We start from the raw sequence: 20,075 nt of genomic DNA, 5'->3' as shown, positions 1-20,075 counted from the left end.
TGTTTCACTCGGCTTCCCGGGCAAACGGGGCAGGCAAGCTCGGCTCGTTTGCTCGGCCAGCATGGGAGGTGCCCGCACGCCCGTCATGGCGTGCGCGCTCGAAAGTTTGGCAAACACCCTCACGTGCGGGACCGACATAAACTTTCACCTTCCACGGCGCGAAGACCGCACGTGTTTGAGCAGTCGCCCCATGGCCGAATGCACGCGAGGCTCGAACGCTATGGCGGCACCCCGTGGCCAGTGACCCGTTCCTCCCCGTCTTCCGCTCTAATCTCTGTGCACACACATCACAAATTGAAGGGGCACCAGCGGCATTCCAGCGTACCTGTTTGCCTTTCTTTCCTCGACGCCGTTTGTGCCGGTGGACGATGCTGCTCCGCTAGAAAGCGTTTGCGCGCCAATGGGCTGTGTTCGCCGTTCCTCAGGGGTCATGTCCGGATCGTGCCCCAACGGTGCGCGAGAGGTCTCCGCACGCTGCGTGCCCTGTACTTGTCAGCCCGTTTAAATTTAATCTCAGGTCGCCATCTCAGCCCTCTTTAGGCCCCGTGTCTTCATCGGCGCCTCGGTTGCTCTTGCTGCCGTATTTCCGTTTTCTTGCATTGCAGAACTTGATCTCTCTTCCTTCCTCGGTCCCAGCTTGCAGCTGCATGCAGCGGCAGCGAGATGCTCGTCAGTTTTTTTTTTTTTTTTTTTTGGGGGGGGGGGGTTGCTAGGCCCTTCCTGTTTTTTTTCCTGAAACCTGTTACGTTTCAAAATCAGGTATGTAGGCTACTAGAAGCACCTGCATCTTGTCTTGTATGCATTGAAGTATCCGGGGCTGAGCCATAATTCAAGGACGTAACCTTTTGGCTGCCTGGCTGCTCCACACGTTCTTTCCGATAACGTGGGGAGTCGGGCAGTGTCGCGCTTTGTGAAGCGCTATCAGAGTCATACGATTGTAAGTAGGTGGTCTTATACTTATTTCTTTGCCCTTGCAAGTTGGTAAACAGTTCTTGTTAAATTGCGCTGTTTACCTCACTTTTGTCGGTCTTCTTGAATGTGCGTTTTTTTTTTTGTTTGAATATCTCTTCACGTTTGTGAGTACAGCCCTTGCTTCTACAACCTCTTACTTTGTTGTTCAGTAGTGTGCCCGCTTTATGCGTGATACAGACGAAAATGTATCAAGGGGTTCAGAAATCCGCAAGCGCTCTTGATTCTGACTAAAATACACTTTCGTGTGTATCCGCATGGTGCAGGCAGAACGAGCAACGAAACTATGATTGAAGGGACGCTTGTGACAGCTCAAAAATGGCTGCCGCATGGTGCATGCATTAGAGCTGTGAAAGACTGCAAGCGTACGAGTGGTCTGCAACGGCGACAACGTGAAACTAAGAAATAAGTTTTTGCCGCAGGAGACATTTTCCGAAAGAATAAATTTAATGCTGTTTAGAATTTTCATTAGGCGAGGAACCATGCATGCATTCAAAAATTCCTAGCATTCCTTTGGAGGCGGTACTCTGAGAAGGGACTTTGGGCCGTCTGTGACAGTTTGAGATGGGTTACGCGTAAGTGTCCGCTTCCACGTCGGCAATTTAGTGCTTGCTTGGTCACGTTAAGCTTAACATATAGAGCCCCAGAGAACCAGAATCTAAGTTATACAAACTCGCTTCAAGAAGCGCCAGTGGTCGATTCATGTTCGATGTTCACATTTATAACGGTGTGCACCGGTACTTCACTGCGATCATCTTTACGCGACAGGGCATATGAAGATTAAGGGGAACCGTTTCATTTACACAAAGCGTGCCGTGCTTGACCCAACAGTGGAGTGCTGTACGCAATTCATTGCACACACAGGAACAGAGCCACGTCAAAAACGTTGCGCGAGGTTTATCTTCAATGTCTCCTTTTGAAATAGTCCCAACGGCATTCTTGGCGCATAATACTCCCGCTCCGCGTTCTGGACAGCCATAGTGGATGCTGCTCCGTACTGGCAGTTTTTCTACGGTGTATCTAAGTATTTCTGTCAGAGCTTAGATACTCCGCCTCTATATGGCTATGAAACGCATGTCACCATAGGAATCACAGGTTACCTTAGTAACCTGTGATTTGCTGATGGCATTGCCTTGGAAACTCGGGTCTCGAATGGCAAACAATGATCACTAAATTGGGCTGGCGAAGCTGAATGATGAGTTTGGAAGTTAATATGCCTAAAATGAAAATAATCCTCGGAAGCCGCGGAAAATAAGGGCGATTTACGATATTAGCGAGGCATTAATATTGTTAAAGTAATACATTCACTGGGAAGGTAAGGACTTCAGGTCATAAACATGAAAATGAAGTAGCAAGACGAATGCGAATGGCCTGCAGTGAATTTAACCGTTCCATAAATGGTAGTCTACTATCCCTCAAGAGGAAAGTATATAACAGCTACGTCCTAAATGTACTTGTCTACGGGGGCACAAACGTGTAGGAGTTTCTTCACTACAAGGATTCAAATTAAATTGACGATTGCTGAATGAGTGATGGAACGAGAAAGCTATAGGCACAGCCTCAATGGTGGAGAAGAGAGCGGAGTGGGGCAAGATATTAAACTCGTGGTAACGAGACATCGAGAACAAATGAACGTGGCCAGAGCATGTAATGAGAAGGCAAGATAACCGATGGTCATTAAGGGTAACAGACTGAGTTCCTTGAGAAGGTATGCGCGGCAGGGGGTGGCACGAAATGAGGTAGCCAGACTAAATTAATTAAGAAGTATGCGGGGATAACGTGGCGGCCGCTAGCGCAGAACCAGGTTAATTGGAGAAGCATGGGAGAGGCACTTACCCTGGAGTGGGCGTAGTTGGAATGATTATGATGATGATGATGACTTCACCTTTGTTTTCGTGTGGTGAAAACGTTACCTTGTCACGAAGGAAAACGGTATCCATACCTCCTCGTTTCGACAGATTATTCCTGCTGTCATTTTTTTTCAGCCCGGCACAGAACAGACATACTAACGCCATGACCTTTTCGTCGAAGCTCCATGAGGCTCTGCGGAGCCCCGCTCTTGACGACCAAACCTGGGCGACCCAGCACGCCCGTGAGGCGGCATTGAGGCGAGCCCTCGACGTCCCCTCGTGGGAGGCCTAGGCCCGGCCACCTAAACCTGCTGGTTTCTTTAATAAACTTTATTCCTTCTCCAACCTAATTCACCTCTGTGGAGATGCAGAATGTTTGGTGTATTTCTAACAGCGCGGGACTATATTTCAAGGGGATTGCTTGTTGCTATCGAATGGAACTTCATTGTGGTTGGGAGACTGTCAGTCAAGAATTTTCTGAATTTCTTAAGTGCTATATAACGGCACTTAAGAAAGTAACTCTGATTTTGAAGTCTCGTTGCCGTTCATAATCGTTCTGACTTCAGTTGGATCCAACTTAAGAATTGCAGAGAGACAGTGCTCTGTGACCGAAGCGCGGCAGAGGATCGCCTCCGCGACTAAAGAATTAGTCCCGCTCATGCACAAGGCAAAGTTCTTTGAAGGCGTGGTCCAGCTGTCTGGCTCATGACGTCAGTTTGGAGTGGACACTCATTGGTTCAAGCAGTGTGTGTGTCCACCTTTGAAAAAGGAAATGCCACAGACTTCTATGATTGTATCCGGCTGTAGTGTATACTATGATGAGAGAAGGCAATAACGGGTTTATTTTGCAGGTGACCACTTTATAAGCAGTGTGAGGAGCTCCCATCTTCGTGGTAACTGAGAGAGCTAAAGCAGAGAGTTTGTTTTCTCGAAAATTTAATGCTGGCGCAAGCCCTTTTGCTCAGCGTCTGTCGACATTTGGTGGTAATCTCTGAATGTTCGGAACCAGTTGCTACAACAACGAGTTAAGCTCACAGGTAGCCTTCATAGTCGGATTGCTTTAGAGCCTGCAGATCCATGGGCTGCGTTTACTTCTACTGAACACAAGTCCCGACAGTAATAGCTTGCTCCTATAAAGAAATCGTCGTGAGGGTGTCGTTATGAAACTAAACTAAGGCACTTTTTTTGCTTTCTTTAACCGACCTCGTTATATATCAAGTGGCCCACTTCCATTTTTAACTGCGTCAGTGATCCATGCATCCAGCTGAAATAGATTAGTTAATTGTTTCTGTACCATTGTTAAACTTCGCTCATCAGTGAAGAATGAGTCGTTCGCTTGAAGAGAAACAATTTTTGTTTCTGGTTTCACGCGACTGAAAGTTGCAGTATACATGCACACATGCTTGAGCTTGCGACCAGTTCTCGAGTTCCGCGTCCGAGGTATTGTAACACTGCTCGAGGAAGCCGAGTGTGGCCGACAAACTTGGCCCGTTTCCAGCCATCGATTGGGAGGCACTGATCGAAGCTGCTCCCCCCCTATCGTCTTTCTTCTTCTTGTTCGCCAATCTGTCTCTCTCGGGCAGGCAAAGATGGCACCTGCCTGCTGTGCGAAGCCTTCCACTGTTTGCCAGTTATCGATTCAGTGTCGCAAGGTCTACGTGCTTCAATTCAGCCGCCGGCGAGTCAGCTTTTCTTCCTTACAGCGAACAGCGCGCTTCCGCGACGGACGGCCGAAGAAATCGAACGCACGTCTCTGTCATCCCGCCGTTTTCGTCCTTTTCTCGTTCCCGCAAAGGCGCGCTGTCAGACCTATACGGAGAATCGAGGAGCGCCTTCTTGTTTCTCGTCGGTAAACATGCAGCACGACGTTTGTTTCCGATCTCCCGAAAGCCGCCTCGGACCTTCCGCCAGAGTGGGCCGGAGGAAGGATTTGGCTCGTTAAATAACGCGCCGCCGCTTCAGCAGTCGACGTCGCTTCCTGCATCAGTTACGCGTCGCAAGGAACTCTCGAGGCCGCGCAGCAGTGATTACCGAAAAGTTTCTTGGTGTGCAAACCAAAAGCGAACGGCGACTCACATTGTAAGTGTGGGTGTTACTTTGCAGCAGCACATTTCACACACGTGGTCTGACTATTGTTGAACCGTAGAATCAGAGCATCGTGCATTTAAAACTTAAGCTTACGGAAGAAACACAGTTACGGCATGAAATCTTCGTTTGACAATTTGCTGGGTAAAGTTTCTCTCCTATTGCGCACTTGTTCAGCTCTACCTATAGGCCGGGGATTACTATAGACTACTTCTGCGACCCTTTCTGAAATCATGTCTTAAAATGACCGGTAAGATATTACGCTTGAAGCCATATACGTTAAGCAACAATAGAGACACCAGACAAGTGCCTTGAAGATTTCTCGATTTGATTCCGGATACATCTCCACTTTCTGACTAGGGTGGTGCATGAAAAAAAAACTGCAGTGTGCTAAGACCTTAGCCCACGTGCGAAACCTTATGTATAGTCTTCCCCCACAATAGCGTCGTGGTGGAGAGATCAGCGTCATGAATGTAATACAGTGCTCTGTTATAAATTCCTCACTGGCGAACAAAGTTGGTTCTCCACCGTTGATATTGCGGGCAAATAAGGTTTGCGTAACGCTTTCTCCTATATAGTGGTTGATCATTCAACAAAAGGGAGCGCGAAGATCTGTGTTTGTCACCAAAAAGGATTCAAAGAATGTTGTGCTGAGTTCCCAGGGGCGGGGTTTACAATCTTATATAAAAGAAAACTTTTATATGACATTGTTTCCCTCAGTGGCTGACACTCATGAAGCTTACTTCTCCATGCAATAAAGTCAAAGAGAAACAGCGGTTGCGTATACACTATTAGGAGCGGCACACCCATTTGCCCCTTTGCTGCTACGGGGGTATATCATGTTCTTCCGGCTCTTCCATAGCACCCTGCGACGTGGAGTTAGGTTATTTTGTACCATCCTGGACGTTACTCGGATGGTAATTCCTCGCACGCATTTTCCGGAGCTTTGGCCGTCACATCCATTTGACTTGCTTCACTCCACGACGCCTCCCTTCCCGTCGGTATCTCAATGAACCTGCATGCGAGCGTGTATAAAGCCAATATCCGGGTGGAATTGAATAGAGAGGGCAATCGATGCGACAGTTGCGCCTACGCTGTTCTCAGGAGGCCGGCTTTTTTTTTCCTATTATTTATTTTGCTCGGTGAGCTCGGGCCTCCAACGATGGGCTGCTAAGCGTATACGCGCTTGACGAGATTTTCCTGCCGCTTTTTGCTCCTTGTCCCGAGGCCGCAGCTTCGCCCGCGTTGATCTCATTTTGCTGACTTATCGAGCAGCCGAATTTCGCGTACACATTTCCAATTACATTTCACGGCCTCGCAGAGAGAGCGGGCCTCGCTTCCCACTTTCGGCGTTCAGCTACGGCCGACGGGGAGAGGCAGGCAAGGAACCGGATTATGGGCACGTTTTGATGTGACACTTTCTGTCTCTCTTTTTTTAGATATGTATCAATGTTAGTAAACACAGCCTAAAGGGGAATGCGAAATTTGAGATGGCGCTCTCCTTCTCATATTATACAGTTTTTTGCACGTGTGCATACCAATACGATTTGTGGAATATATTCCAACTTTCATTAAACGATGAAAAGTTTCATTTGCTACGCCTAAGTAACGTATACAGCTATAGCTTTCGCTTGTCCTAGCTTGAGGAAGATCAACCTCGGTTGAACTGAAAACTCGACGGCTTTCGGCTACTTCATTCAACACAACCGGCAAAATATATTGAGAGCGTGAAATAGACAGGAAGAAATAACCCTTGTTAGTCGAATAGATTGGAACGTCACGTCACATATGACGTCGTTCCGAAGGTGGGTGCATGGCCTCCTCCTTCCCAGTAGCCTGAACCCTCTGTTAATGTAGAATTTTTTTTTCGCTTTTATTCAACAATACAAAATTATTGATGCTTTAAGCGCGAACATCAACACATGCACTAATTTTGAAACGTCGATGATCGTCGGTCACAGCGAAGAATAGCTCGGTTGCGAACTCAGAATTGTCGGCAAGTTTCCTACACGGTACTCGGAACACTGGCAAAACCCTGTAGAAACATGAGGACAAATCTCGAGTTACGTAAGTGCATTGCCAAGTTATTTTGTGCAGCCACAACTTTTAAGACTGTGGTATCTGGTTACGAAACGATTGCCACGGCCATCACTTAACACCTGCTTGAGTGCTTCATGCTCAAGCAGGCGTTCATCATCGACATCATCAGCCTGGGTATACGTCCACTGCAGGACAAAGGCCTCTCCCGTGTTCCGCCAGTCAAGTCGGTCCTGTGCTTGCTGCTGCCACTTTATACCCGCAAGCTTCCTAATCTCATCTGCACACCAAGCTTTCTGTCTCCCCCGAACCCGCTTGCCTTTTCTAGCAATCCAGTCCGTTATCCTTAATGACCAGCGGTTATCCTGCCCACGCGCTACATGCCCGGCCCATGTCCATTTCCTCTTCTTGATTTCAACTATGGTATCCTATAGGATACCATATTTGAAAACCGGGGTTATATATAACCCCGGTTTTTTCCCTGATCTACTCTGCTCTCTTCTTGTCGCATAAGGTTACAACTATCAATTTTCTTTCCATCGCTCGCTGCGTCGTCCTCAATTTAAGCTGAACCCTCTTTGTAAGCAGGCGTTACGCCGGCGTTACTCAAACAGGCGTTCAGTTAAGCAGGCGTAACGTTACCGTGTGCTTGAGTACTCGTATACTCAAGCATGGGTCTCGACTTTGGTTACGCGGCGAAGCATAGCGTCCATATTTTTAAAGGCAATAGTCTTTCTTGGGGACCTTCGACGTAAAAATTTTGGTCTGTCTATCTGTCTGTCTAGCCTGCAATACTTCGGTGCAGCAGGCAGGGCTTAACACTTTATGTTCTTTTAAGTAATTTTAAATTGCCCAACACCACTCTCTGTCTGTCTGTCTGTCTGTCTGTCTGTCTGTCTGTCTGTCTGTCTGTCTGTCTGTCTGTCTGTCTGTCTGTCTGTCTGTCTGTCTGTCTGTCTGTCGGTACATTTGTCTGTTTCTCCGCTCTTAACGGTACTCTAAACGACACCAAACGGTACCCAAAACGGCAGACCCCATCCGCAGCACCCACCAATATTGCTCAAGTTTTAGCGTTCATACTTGTGCAACTGTCAATTTGAAATCAATTATTGTGCATATCTGAGGCACCATAACAACACGTCGATATTTTCCATGTGGGGCCTCATACCAGAGAAGGCACACATAAGTAGTTTTAACGACCACGGCGTTTATCACACTGCGCTGACCGTGCAACACGATGCTCAGAAAGGCAAGCGTTTTTAACGCTTTGCTTAGACGACTCGGTGGCGGCACCTACCCGTCGCCTTGCATTCCCCACCTTATCGCCTCTAGGACGGGCGCGCAGAGCCCGCGCGCTTCGTTTTCCAAAATAACTGCCAGATAGCGCTCATGTCTCACATTTGACGTGACTCGATGCGCTCTTTCGCCTCCGCTGCACGCTCGAGGAGCTCTGACACAGCGCCTCCAAAAACCCATTCATCGATTTTCTTGCGCAGAACATCAAATAAACGTTTTGTTCACTCTCTCCAGACGCAAGACTAGCGTCTTTCGACGACATTTGCAGTGTAACATGCAGATACGGGGCCAGTTTTTCTGATGAGTTTCTATCATGGTAGTAATATAGTAAATAAACATAGTTTGCCAAACGCCTTTTCGAGTCATTCAGTCATAATTACACCTGCGATACCGTTCGGTACAAATATTTAAAACTGCAATAATGAGTAGCTTATCTTTATTTTTCAGAAAGTTGTCTCACCGAAAATTGATTTCATTTCCGTTGTGCTAAAAAAAAGAGTGCTTGAGTTCAGCTGTTTGTGTTTTCTTCTTTTGTTCTTGTCGTTTTTCTTTATTGCGACACCATTTCTTTGCTTACTTTCCGAGCTTTAGTCTATATGTTAGGTCAATGTTAGGACATCACAAATCAGAAAAGAGGGCAACACTTCTCTCGCAAGCTGTGTTCACCCTGTCACGATGCCCCTCCGCGGTGGTCTAGTGGCTAAGGTACTCGGCTGCTGACCCGCAGGTCGCGGGATCGAATCCCGGCTGCGGCGGCTGCATTTCTGATGGAGGCGGAAATGCTGTAGTCCCGTGTGCTCAGATTTGGGAGCACGTTAAAGAACCCCAGGTGGTCAAAATTTCCGGAGGCCTCCACTACGGCGTCTCTCATTATCATATGGTGGTTTTGGGACGTTAAACCCCACATATCGATCAAACTGTCACGACGTGAAACATAACTCGTTTCCAGCAAAAAAATGTGGGGAGACATATTCTCGAAAGATGCGCGGCCGTGAAATATTGATGGAGAAGCGACGCTTTTATACTGGCAGCGTATTTTTATACGGTTCGATGGGTCGTCCGAGCTGAAGGGCGAATTACGTCATGGCTGCGGAAGAGAAAGGCGATATTGAGCGTATACGAGCGCAATCCTTGAAACGCTTTTTCTGGCGCTTGCCTTTCGTCTCTGCCAATCGAGACGAAGCGGCAAAAGTTGTGTGGTTTGGTGCGCCACTTGAAGCGCCAGTCGGCCGTGATTCTCGTGGCTGATTGGGCGCCGAGGCCGCGCGCCACCGTTGTACGCCCGGACCTCGCCACCAAGTACATACTGTAAGCGGGTCGCTGTGCTCCGTGGCTGTTTTCAGACCACTGCAACCTCGCGGGGTTTTGAGTATAACTCTTCTGAAACGCCTGCAGTGTCGGCGGTGGGGCTCTCATTTGCGAGCGTACGGCCGCGAAGCTGGGTCGATGATCGACTCAATTCGCCCTCGGTGCATTCGGGGCCCAACCCGGAGGCACCTCGCCGATTTTGACTACTCGTGCGGACGGTGAGAACAAAATTGAGCCGCAAGGCGCGCGAAACCGGTGGTGGCCGGGTAAACCGTGGGCCAGCGCGGGTCAAGCCACTCGAAATTAACGGCTCCGACCCAGATGCGGCCGCTTGCGCCGGCAGTGACAACTGGTGAGGCCGTCGCATTCCTTGGATTATAGGGCGGCCTCTGCGCGCACTGCTCATGGCTGAGGTGGCACCCACTGCAGTCTAATGGCTGAAATTAATGATGGCGCTGTCAAATGAGGCCCGCCGGCGGGCTCTCCCTTGAGAGATATACATCTCTATTAAAGCCTGCGCGCTGAAAGTTTTACACTGGTTGCGGAGACAAATGATGATGTTTGGAATGGCAATACACACGCTTCTCAAGCACCGGGCGGACTCATGCGATTATCAATGGTCACCCTTACATAATCAATTCGTGTCGCCTGTGCGTTGGCATTCAGTTCACGCGTCGCTTACTGTTTAATTTCCATAAATTAATACCACTCCAGGCCTTGGGCGCCCTCCCCCGAACAAGCCGCAGCGGACGCATGAGGACCGCCTGGAAAGACTACGAGAAAGAAGTTCAAAAAACGCCGAGTCGCATGCTGGGTGCCGTTTCCAACTTGTTCGACACAGACTCGACGCTGGTGAAGGTGAATCGCGATGACCTCGTCTGTGGCGCATTTTCTCTTTTCTCGCGTGCTCGGCGCTTACCTTGCATATACTGCGGAGGTTGTGTAGACTAAAACGTAAACACCGCGCTTGCACTGATCTTATATGGGGGTCAGCTTTCAGGCCTCACTCGGCGAGCGAAATGATCTCCTCGCGGGAGTGAAATTGTGCAGCGCGCGCCCATTTCGGTCAGCAGGGTATACACACGGTCGCGAAAGTGCCACGCCAGCTAGCCAGTTTTTACAGCTCTCGCAGGATGGCGGGCTCGATATTGATTGCCGATTTGTTACATCCAGTGCGAGATTGCGCTGGCTGCAGCGACGAAGACGAGCAGGCTCACCACATGTGCCGCACTCGCCGAGTAACATTGAAACCAAAGGTCACGGTTTTATGGCCACGGTTTTTCGTGCCCTAGCTGCGAAAAGGTACGCTTCATTTTATACCCTGCTGCCCCAATACCTTGGCTTTTTGTTGTTTTAGTGTGGACTACTTTAGAAGTCAATTAACAACAACGTGATTTTTTCTTCCGTGTTTTCTTTTCTTTTTCATTCTCGCTCCTTCTGGGGTCAATGCTTATTTCCAGCTTACTTAAAGTTCTACCGTGGTTGACATAGGTTGTCGCATCTTCGTTTGAATCTTGATGCCACCATTTTAGAAGGCAGGCATTTTTATGACTCTATGCACGTGGTACACTGATTAATATTTAAAAAGCCCAGGTGGCATTTGCTAGTAGTGCGGTAGTATAGTCCAGTGCAGTTATATAGCAGCTTAAAACAGACACTGATGTGGTACACTAAATTGTGTTTGGCTGTTAAGTTTCCAAGTATTTTGTTGATGTCAGCTTGAAGTTATTTATTATATAATAAAATGAAAGTTGAGGCGTCACTTTAGGACTTCAAAGTATTTCTTTACTACCACACTGGCCCAGTGAATTTTCCAGCATCTTGTCGTACTATGTCGCCGGCTCCTTTCTAGCACAATGCAATACAATTTTACCAATGAGTAATTATGTACACTCTAGCAGGCGCCGTCAAAATTTGTGACATCACAGCGAGTCCATGGAGGAACGTGGACATTTGTATATCCTGTTTTCCGAGTGTTCCGTCTTACCAAACGTCTTCTCGTGGCAAGTGTGCTATTCTCGGGTAATGTGCCCCACCGCGGTGGTCTAGTGGCTAATATTCTCAGCTGCCGACCCGCAGGTCGTGGGATTGAATCCCGGCTGCGGCGGCTATATTTTCGATTGAGGCGAAAATGCTGTAGGCCCGTGTGCTCAGATTTGGGTACATTTTAAAGAACAACAGGTGGTCGAAATTTCCGGAACCCTTCACTACGGCACCTTTCATAATCATATGGTGGTGTTGGGACCTTAAATCCCACATATCAATCAATTATTCTCGGATACTGTGCATTAGCGTTTCATTGCAGAAGTGAAAACATTTTTTCTCTTCTGAGTCTCTTCAAGGTTGTGACCGGCTGGATTGCTCAGCAGCGACTAGTATATTTTCACGAGCACCACCCATCATTTTTCTTCTCGCTGTGAGTGGGTCGTTTTCACTGCGGGGCGTTCTGCTGACAGCACAACTTCTCCATGTACAGATGCAGGACGGGGAATATTTGACCCGAAATGTTTCAACATGCGGTTGAAGTTATTTTCAAAAAGAGCATAAAGGAATTTGAAAGGTATTTACAGTCCGAACAACAGGTCCTTTCTAGAATTCAGGGAGGAAACGGAGCTACACAATTTTGTGTAATATGTGTTGATGCCGTAGGGCATACTTACACAATTGGAAAACAAATGGATGGTTAGTTTTGGGCTGTTGCACTTTTTTGCTCTTATAAGCTTGTGGGCAATTGGTTCACGTACCTGATGACCAGAAGTTCATGGTGTCTCGACATTGACGCCTAGATGGCGAATAGATACCTTGCACACTCATGTTTGTACCATGTCTGCATTACGGAAGGCTTTTACGCCGTTGACAGGGCCTGCGACGTGGAGGACAAGAAATGCGTGGATAGTAGCAGGAAAGAAAACTTACTGACAGCGAAAAAAAGCATCAATCTGTTACGAACAACATACGCGTCACTTATGCTGTACTGGCACCGTGTGTTGAAGGGCAGTTGTTCATAGTCAACGGTTAGACACAAGACTCCGTCAAGGTTCCGATCAGCGGGGGTTGTTGTCTCGTCAAAAGTGGTTTGGTTACTTTGTAACTCAGCCACCGTTAATGCTGCTGGCATTCGGTGCGTAGCGTCATAGTGAGCTCAGGCATTTGCTTCCTCTTCCGTCGAGTTCCTAGTTCGGACAAGAGATGGAGGTAGCTTAAAGGAAAGTCAGCCGTGTTAACCTAGGCGAGATGCGCTCCGCTGTCCTACTCCAACTGATCGGCCATTCGATCGTGGCTCTGTCTGGACGGGTCGGATGCCAAATTTAACGATCTGATTAAACGCGCACTCCACTGCGGGTCGATCCGTTCTTCTACGTCTGCCATAAATTAAAGCGGAAAAAGACTTTATGCTGACTACGAGTAAAATGCCTGTCGACCTTCTTTACCTGCTGGTGTCATGATTGTTCCTTGCACAAGACGATTTGTTCATGTCACATCCTTCTCGTTGTATTACGATTGACGTGTCTGTGTCCCAGCAGTGCTTATAGGGGCCTTGTCATTGGTGCTTCTAACTCCGGGCATGAGCAATAAAATGCTACTCCTCGGTCAACGCGCTAAGCAGGAAGCGCCGTGCAGTATAGAGCGAGAGCAAGTCATCAGCCGAGCTCTCGGTTGAAGCACAACAGCAAAAAAGGGATCCGCATCACATGGGTGAGAGGAGAGGAAGCCAGCATCTGACAGCGTGTAGGGATGAGGCGTCCCCAACTCCGCCTGCGAGCGCCGCATCGGTTCCTGCAACCAGCTCACCGTCCTAATTTTTTCCAGACGTGCGCCGTGCACCACGGGTTCAAGCAAAGGTCACGGCTGCAGCGCCCGACCCTGCTGGTGGGTCTCTCGCACTAGGTAGGAAAAAAAATGAAGACATAAAATTAAACAAAAGCGGTGCGATAAAGGACTGCAAAAGCATAAGATAGAGATGAGGGCGGCAGCATGATAGTTGCAGAAGGCACAAGGAGCGAGAAAGCGCGCCATCTGTGGCGACCATACGAAAACAAACAGGCCAGCTGACAACGGCTCTTGGGTGCGGGAGCCGTCCTGGAGTGTATAAACGCGCGCTCGTCTAGTGGGAAAGGCCGCTTACAGCACGCTCGCATAACACGAGCCGGACGCCTCGGCTGTGCTCTGTCGCACACAGTTGGGCGTGCCTCCTCCCTTCCTTCGTTGAGCAGATAGCTGGCTAAAAGTCTGCCGCCTCGCTAGGCTGCCCTCGCGAAGAGCACGCAAAAAGTCGGCGCTCGGCTGCAGCACGCCGTCTTTTTCCACCAGCTTTGGCGTCTAGCTTTGTTCTTTGCGTCCATGCAGTCTGCCGCAGTCGAGCTGATCGCGGAAGGCCCCTGCCAACGTCAGGATTTATGAGTCAATTTGAACTACTTGGGAACGCGCCTTGGATGAGGCGCCGGGCAGCCACAGATAAAGTGAGGGAGAGAGAAGAGTGGCCGTCCAGTTTTTGTTTGACTCTCTTTTCTGGCACCCTTGAGCTCACGTTAATCAGGAGGCAATATTTTAGCTACCCGATACTCGCGAGCTGTGCTCAGCGTTCGTGCCGCAAGCTCTTTTTACTTCGCCTGTCGTACGTGCTTTGGGCTGGCAGATCGTTCTCGCGTGCTTTCGCTCGCCGTGTTGTGTTGTAGGCGTCTTGTCCAGCTTGGAGATCGCTTCGTTATTTTCTTTCTGCCTTTATTTCAATTGTTAGTTCGCGGCTGGTGGCGGCTTCCAGGCGAGAATTCCTGTTCGTGCTAATCTTGGCATTTATTTCGCAATCCTTTGCTGAGGTGAAAATAGTAAGTCATTTGAATAGGCATTCTTTTAATGCTTTGTTTGAGTGAGTGAGTTAGCGAGCGAGCGAGCCCACGGTGATTGATGGTGTTGGATGCTACAGCCGAGCAAGCGTAAACATTCTACGAAACATTTTACACTTGTAAGCTTTACTAGTCCTGACGAAAATGAGTTTGAATTTATTATATTCCCACTGTCACTCACCATTAGCTCTCAAGGGAAGCCATTCCCGCAGGAGTCAACAGACGCACTTTTATGTTGTGCTTTACTGAACGCCAAGTGAGAGGCTTAATTTAGCTTCGATTGCTTCATGCGTACTGTGTCAACGGTGGCATCTGAGCACGTGACACATGCACGATCAAGTAGAGACTCCTGTGCGGCACGGAACTATACCAGTGAATCAGGTTCGCGGACAGTATGAGTACAAAGATATATGTGAAAAGACTTGTTAATATAACAGTCAGTTTCAGGAGATGACCCTATATTTTGTGCTAACTGTTAAGTGACTCAGCTTTCACTCATGAACAATAAGAGACAGTGCATCTTAGATAATAACCCTACTCCAAAAAGCAAAAGAATGCCCTAAATTGTCAATTGAGTTTCATCATTAGAAATTCTAACTCAAGAAAGAACCCCGCGACGGTGGTCTATAGTGGCGAAGGTACTCGGCTGCTGGCCCGCAATTCGCGGGATTGAATCCAGGCTGCGGCGGCTGCATTTTTTATAGGCAGAAATGTTGCAGGCCACTTAGATTTGGGCGCATGTTAAAGAAACCCAGGTGGTGTAAATTTCTGGAGCCCCCCACTACGGTGTCTCTCATAATCATATAGTGGTTTTAGGACGTTAAACCCCACATATCAGTCAATCAAGTCAACGGTGGTAAAGTGGACTAATGCATTCGGCAGCTGAAATGAAAGTTCGCGGGATCGTATTCCGGCCGTGGCGGCTGCATTTTCGATGGAGGCGAAAATGTTTGACACCTATGTGCTTAGATTTAGGCGCACGTGAAGGAAACCCAGGTGGTCGAAATTTCTGGAGCCTTCCACTACGGCATCTCTCATATACATACTGTGGTTTTGGGACGTCAAAGTCCAACAAGTATGTACTTAAAAAAAGCTTCACACAAAGTTTGTTGTCTCGTTTTTCATGTGTGGAGAGAGCTCTCACTTGTAGATATTTGTGCAAGCCACTAGTTCATATGCAAGACACTTTCAAAGGTAAACATATGTTATAGAGTTATGTCTGGCTGGGTAAAATTATATGAATGAACAAACCCTCAAGTCACGTTTAGTCTGTAGTTTTTTTATAATACAATAAAAAAATCTGAGTTCACGTTTCGAGACTCATTTGGTCTTTTTTAGAAAGAGAATTGTAGTAGTTGTTCCCTTTTTTATGTAAAATAAGGTCTCTGTTATTTGGACTTGACCTATCTAGGATAGATTAATGACCGTCAATGCAAGCTCATTTTATCAATTTACCTATTGATATAAATTTAAGCAAAGTTTTAGTGAAACAAGAAGAATTCTGCAGGCTTTTTGAAATGAACGGGTTTCAAAACACTGTAACTCTTCCTACATGTATTAATGGGTACACATGTACTTCACTTGATGTATTCATTACTAACTTAGAACGCATCCACCTTGTGTCTGCTTTAATTACTGCACCAATTAGTGACCATCCGCTGATGTTTTTTGTGACAAGCAGTTTTTCTGTTTCTACACACAGTACACGCCATGTTAAACCCATCAGGAATGTAAGTTCATGCACTCTAGCCAATTTTCATGATGAACTAATTATGATCGATTGGTCAGATGTTATGTGTGCAAAATGCCCTTGCGCAGCTTACGATTTGCTCATAAACAAATTGAAACGTGCTTGCGAAAATTCCTTTTTTAGAACACTTCAACCATCCCGTAAATGCAAGAAAACATGCGTTATACAGAACTATGGTAAAGGAAATACGAGCCAAAAAAAAAAAAAAAGCTTTATGATGGGTTCTTGAATAATATAAGCGAAGAAGCGTTTATATTTTCTAAGGCGCAAAAAAAAACAAACTTCTGAGCTTTAAAAGAAGGTGGTATTTACATAAACTTTTCGATGTGAATTTAATGAAAAAAAAACAGATCTTGCACAGAAAAGGCTGAACGATCGATCGAATTTCTTGGAAAAGACAAAAGAAATACGAATTTTTCATATGTCAATTCAAATGGTCAAACCATTTCTAGAGTGCCCTTAGCAAACACATTTAATAATTATTTTACCTCTCTGTCAAGTGCTAACAGCTATAGCCCACAGTGTCTACAGTACCTGGTGCCCCACTGAAAGATAGCGCGTTTTTGGTTCCAACAAGCGCAAATGAAATCATTTCTCTGTCACTAAGAAACAGTAAGCCTTCTGGTGTAAATCGCTTCCAGATATGACTGGTTAAAGAAGTCTTGGACATAATACTGCCAGCATTAGAACATGTTTTAACCTTGTTTTCTCACACGGACATTTCCCAGAGGAACTACAGAAGGCGAGGGCGATTGTTTTGCACAAAGTTTTAGACGCTTATGAGCTTTGAAATGATTAGCCAGTATCTCTGCTGCCAGTACTTTCTAAAGGTTTTCAAGAAATAATATAGTGGAACGATTACTTTTATTGGAAAACATCTAATTACAAGACAGGCAGCTTAGGTTCAGAAAAGGACTTTCTACTGAGGATGCTGTTTTGTCAAAAAAAAATTATATCACGATCTTTCGAGCACGAAATGCCTACATTAGGCGTATTCGTAGTTTATTCGAAGGCTTTTGATAACATTAATCATTCAATCATGAAAATCTAAGTCATTATGGTTTTCGTCGGATGTTTCTCCCTTATTACCTAAAACATCACCAACAACATAATCATCGCACTTCAGATTTCGAGGCATTAGGTGCCGGTGTACCACAGGGCAGCATTCTATAGAGTCCCTTTTTTTCTCCCTATATATAGACGACATAGTCAGAGACGATACTTCCGCGTTATTTATAATATTCGCAGATGTGACTACTCTACTCTTTACCGGGCGAAATGCTATTAATGTGATAAATTATGAAAAATCGCACATTATTGATGTCATCATCACAAAGTTTTGACCATTCTCTTAAAATAAATTGTATTAAAACAAAGGATGTCTTGTTTACACCCAAAAACCGCAACATAGAATGTCAGACTGGTTTATACTATAAAATTTCACCTATATAAATTGCACCTTCTGTAAAGAGTCCCGGTGTTTCGTTTCATAAAGACATCTTTCGGAATAAGCACACTGAACTAGTCGCTGGTAAAATTTAATGGGTCTGCGTATCCTCAATAGTTGCAAATACCATTTGCCTCAAGACATTAAGCTTGTTATTTATACCAGCCTATTGGCATCGCATATCAAGTGCTGCTACTTGGTCTGGGGTACGACATTAAGAATCTTCACGTAATCCAGGAGAAATATAATCGTTCCATCATGATCGCGTCATATATAATAGTCACACGGAACCATTCTTTGTTGAGCTGAACTTAATTCCGCTTCCACGACTATACGAACAGACTAGTTCTATCTAAGAGCTATCACACTGGTGTCGCCAAAAAGAACAAATTCTTAGACAACCTTTCTTGTGTAACAGAAAATAAAAAAGCTACGCATTACTCGTCTTACTGAAAAATGGGAACTTTTACGCACGCAAACTATGGCAAACAGATGTTATAGTGCTACTTATTTTCACACCATTTGAACACTACAAATTAGCCTGTATATAGCCTGTCTTCGAGATAGAGACTTGCAAGCTTTTTGCTTCGGGGGAAGGATTGTGTGTTTTTACCAGCTCTGCATATTCGTATGCACTGCATGTATTTACATAAGTATATGTCTGTATATGTACATATGTGCGCGTCTGCCGTTATTTCTGTGCGTATTATGACTACCACCTACTTTTAAACAACGTTATACACTGTGTGTTAAGGTGCACTTCTTATGTGCAGTTGCATTAAATTTTTGTGATAACACGTCTATATGCAATATGTGAAAATAGTTTTGGGTCGGAGGACGATGAGTAGTATATTCTTGCTGTTCCGTCTTGTTGTGTCCTGTTAGCGACAAGTTCGTGGGACCGTGAGCCTCGTCAAGCCGTTTTGTGGCTTTTAGCTCGCGGTCCTCAACATCTGTATTTTCGGAGTCTGGTGTTGAAATAAAATGATTCTGATTCTGATTTTGAACCTCAAGGAGCATTTATATTGGTCGATATCTGTCTCGTGCTTTCTAAGAATTGCTGTTTGTAAACCGGCACGACTCAGAGGCTGTAAGGAAGGCAAGTGCTTATCTCACACTGCGTTATAAGAGTTCTCTGCTCACCCTGTGACATAGCTTTTCTATTATTATATTGCGCGGCCAATATTTCTCGGGCCACCTGATTAGTTGATTTGGCCCAGACCACGCTAAAAAATGGCTGGCACAAAGTAAAAAAAGCACCAATGCGTAAGACAAAAATATCCCGTCTGTGGCGGCTGCATTTTCGTTAGAGGCAAAAATGTTGTAGGCCCGTGTGCTCAGATTTGGGGGCACGCTGAAGAACCCCATGTGGTCAAAATTTCCGCAGCCCTTCACTACGGTGTCTCTCAGAATCATGTGGTGGTTTTTGGACGTTAAACCCCACATATTATTATTATTATTTTTATTACTAAGACAAAAACGCTGGGACTCGTCCCTCACGGGCGCAAAGTTTAGAAAAGCCGAAACAATGTATTGAATAGGCATGGTAATGGGCCTATTCTTATTACAATGAAATAATGTAGAAGTTGTTTTCGTGACTTTGGTGATGGCTACTCTCTCATGTTGTACACATTGCGTGAAATTAGCTGGCCTGCGTTTGCGGATTGCCCGTCGCAAAAATCTCTCGCCCGTTATGCTGGCTGTGACGTCTCAGTGGGTAGTTATAGCGCGAGAACAGAACGACGACAAAGAGACAAGAAGGACACGAGCGCTCGTATCCTTCTTGTCTTTTTGTCGTCGTTCTGTTCTCGCGCTATAACTATCGTCATGTCATACCAACTAGCCCAAACTGCCACACTTCTAAGTCTCAGTAAGATGCGCACGACTACTTAATTCGAAAAGGGTATGAATTGACTAGATTGATTATTGCATGGATGATAGAACATGAGACGGAAAATTGTCTGAAGCATACATAGGGTTCGCTGCATATAGTTTTGTTGCTCTGAAACGGGCCGTGACTTCTTGGCGAAAGAAATGGTGAAAGTTTTTTATTTATATTTTTAATCACAACGAAATAATGAGATTATATTATATAGCACTCACTTCCCTTTGCAGGGAAGTGATTACATTATCGGATCACTTTAATCCCGCTTTTTTTGTTTGTATTTTTACCCCATTTCGAGATTGATTGATTGATTTGTGGGGTTCAACGTCGCAAAACCACCATATGTATATGAGAGACGCCGTAGTGGAGGGCTCCGGAAATTTTGACCGAATTCCGGAAATTTCAAGAAGATACCCTGAAATTTATTTGAACAAAAATATATACACCGAGAGTGGTGAGCGCGTTGCAGGTTTTTTTTTATTTCATCTTGAAATGTTTGCACAAGCACACGGGGTCACAGAAGAGAACACAGATGGGCACCTGCCGGTGCTTGCGCAAACATTTCCAGATGGATATGTTCTAACGAGGCCGAATCGCAGTTTTG

General features: G+C 46.1%; 1 protein-coding gene and 1 long non-coding RNA gene across 7 annotated transcripts in view; one reads left to right on the top strand and one right to left on the bottom strand.

Annotated features, from left to right (window-relative positions):
- Positions 1-20,075, top strand: part of LOC119176380 (puratrophin-1) — a 540,416-nt gene that overhangs the window by 155,767 nt on the left and 364,574 nt on the right. Inside the window, exon 1 of one of the 6 annotated variants that reach the window (XM_075877543.1) lies at positions 10,702-10,847. The exons of the other annotated variants lie outside the window; for them this stretch is intronic. The gene's annotated coding sequence lies outside the window, so the exon portion shown is untranslated. Of the gene's footprint in view, positions 1-10,701; positions 10,848-20,075 lie in introns of those variants that run through there. 6 annotated transcript variants of the gene reach the window in all.
- The window catches only part of LOC142775723 (uncharacterized), a 252,900-nt gene that overhangs the window by 59,764 nt on the left and 173,061 nt on the right, over positions 1-20,075 (bottom strand). The window contains exon 2 of the long non-coding RNA XR_012886946.1: positions 12,290-12,408. This is a non-coding gene — a long non-coding RNA (uncharacterized LOC142775723). The remainder of the gene's footprint in view (positions 1-12,289; positions 12,409-20,075) is intronic.

Source organism: Rhipicephalus microplus, chromosome X, assembly GCF_043290135.1.
Source record: "Rhipicephalus microplus isolate Deutch F79 chromosome X, USDA_Rmic, whole genome shotgun sequence".
NCBI lineage: Eukaryota > Metazoa > Arthropoda > Arachnida > Ixodida > Ixodidae > Rhipicephalus > Rhipicephalus microplus.
Note: the sequence above shows the minus strand (reverse complement) of the source record. Positions and strands in the feature narration are given on the sequence as shown.